We start from the raw sequence: 2805 nt of genomic DNA, 5'->3' as shown, positions 1-2805 counted from the left end.
CCAGTTTCGAAAATTAAATAACGTATGGTTATTACGAATTATAAAAATTATGACCCTTGATAGCAACTCATCGTCGGTTACTCGCCGATAGAAACTGACTGCCTAAACTCCATCATATATTAACAAGCTAAGGTTGTAAATGACCTTTAGTAAATCCAATACCTAACACTAACAATGTATAAACATTATTTCCAGCATAATAAAAGTACAAAATTACCTATCACAAAAATATGTATTCTGCACCGTTACTAATTTAAAAAGTCCAAATTAACTGTATCAACTCCATCATACTTCTTCCCTACCCAAATTTTTCCAACGATCCCCAAGAACGTCCAAAATAAATCACGATAAACTCTCTTTAACCTGACACACTTGGACACTTCCTCCAACTTGCACTACCCCACTCACACCAAAGAATTCCCTTTCATCGGTCCGTGCGAGCAGGAGAGAACAGTCTGATCGACGCCAATGCTAGCGTCGAATCCCGGCATCCACCGCGGCGCGCTCGTTAACTTCAAAATCACGGGACAATTCAAAGAAACTCTACCCTCTCTCGGTCTCGTTCTCTCGTTCGCTCTGGTTTTTCGCGGTGTCAGCCGGCCGCGAGCATCGACTTCCTGGAGGACATTCCTCTGTACCTATATGGGGTCCTATATCCTCCTTGTCCCCGTGGCCGAGGTGGATGGTGGCAATGGTTCGCCGGGTACATTGGCGCAGGTGTGGCGGCACGAGTTCCACAAAGAGGGCCCCGTAGATGGTACAACCTCTGCTCTCTCTCGGTCCACTCGGGCGATTTTTTAAAGGTGGCTGGCTCTTGGCTGGCTGCCAGGTCGCCGGAAGAGCCGCGAGTCGATCCAGGCCACCTGGGAGCCCTTAAGAAACCTCGGGTCTGCTTGTGCCGCCCGGAAGTATTAATTATACCAGCGAACCGGCCCCGTTAACTCGTCGCCATCGGAAAAATCCCGACCGATGGAATGCGATTCGATCCGGCGAAATGTCCGGCTTCGATGCTCTCAATGCTCGCCGATTCGCCGTTGCTTTCTAAGGACCGCCACACGCGCCTTGGCCAACAGCCAGAGACGCGTTCGTCGGGAACTGCGCTTGTGTTAGAGGAGTGTCGTGGAATTAGAGTCTTGTCGGGACTTGTGCCGGGGATTTTTCCTTTTCTCGGATTGCGGTATAATGGGGCGCCGTGAATGTGGCTTCTGCAAGGTGAAATGCCGATTTTTCTGAAGCTAGACGCGATAGTAAGAGTGGCTTCGAGGAGTGGTGAAGCGTGAATGGAGGTGGTACGTGAGTTTGGAGAAAAAGTTAGTTTTATTCTAGAGAGAAAATGTCCTCGAGTTCGTTTGGATTATTTTGTGAATGACTTTACCATATTACTTGGTTGGATTTAGGATTTCAGAAAATAGTTAAAAATTTTCTGGAATTCTTCGTTAGATAGAAAATGTACAATTTTAACGATCCTGGTCATGCATGTGAATAATATATCTCGAGCAAACTTTACATCGACTTTATCAAATGATTTCACGAAATAATTATCAATTTATTTATACCCAATGCAATCTAAGGAAAATCTGTAGCTTCAGTTACATTTCTTAGCCACGTCTTGTAACTACATTAGCAACAATAAAAACATTCTACATACATGCACAAATCTTGAATTTGTCATTTTTCCCTCAATAACAGTATGAAAAATAAATATGTGCTTCTATTTAAAAAACCACCGATGACCTTAATATCCCATGAAAAAAATTTTTTTACCGTTACATGTACCCATTAAAATAATATAACTTTTTCCAGATTTTTCATACGACTATAAACTACAGAAACATTTAGATGTTCCCATTTAAACGCACACATACACAGAACTACAAAAAAGCAACTAATAAAACCTCTTTACTTATATCAAACGATACGATTTTAATTTTTAAAAAACGCCAAAAAATTGTACCAAAAGTAACCAGAATCGACAATTGATCTTTGAAAACAAAAAAAATTCTGTTATTAACCTTCCTCTACGTTGTACAAGTCTATCAGCTACCTGTATCTAGCACCAATATCACGCCTATTCGCCCTGGATCGAATGAAAAATAAATTACTCATCGACAGGAGTGAATCGAATCTGTGGTTCGAGGTCTCTCTGTACTCGCGGTCAGTTTATGCAACGCGGCACACGCTGCGAGAGCAGCCCGAGAGAGAATAGCTGGACCGAAAGATCGTGATCTTCTCCTGCCGCGTATCTCACACCGGTTAGAAGTCTATTCTTCAGCAGAATGCAAGGAAGATCTCTAGATAGCTTTGTGTCGGCCAAGTGCGTAGCCCCTTGACTTGAGTTACAACTGGCTGAAGTTTCAGCCGACCGGGTATAAAAGTGTACGACCACCTGCGAAATCCTGCTGACCTTCCGTGTTATTAAATCTAATCGTGACTTTTTGTTCGCCGTCACACTCGTTACCGCTCGTTTGATGGAACAGAAACGTCTTTGTGACCGTGTTAACCTTCTAATCCCATTTTTCCTCCTTTTTCAAGCGGATTCCAGAGCGATGTTCCCATTTGTACGATGACACGATTTGAAGATACGGTTTCGAATAGATTTTGCGTGAGAGCCGTTTCACGTCGAATCGTACACTTCGTGTTATTATGTCACATATTTTTTTCAAATTTTACAGAATTATTGGCAAGCGTAAAAATTACGTTGTGCAAAATTTGAGTTTCCTCTGTTGAACGGTTTAGAAGATATTAAATTTTCAACTGCTTATGCGTTTTTAATATTTCTGATTGGCCGAGAGTACTAACTTATTT

The sequence above is a fragment of the Habropoda laboriosa genome, unplaced genomic scaffold (assembly GCF_001263275.1).
Source record: "Habropoda laboriosa isolate 0110345459 unplaced genomic scaffold, ASM126327v1 scaffold124, whole genome shotgun sequence".
NCBI classification, from domain to species: Eukaryota; Metazoa; Arthropoda; class Insecta; order Hymenoptera; family Apidae; genus Habropoda; species Habropoda laboriosa.
This window is presented reverse-complemented; position numbering follows the sequence as displayed.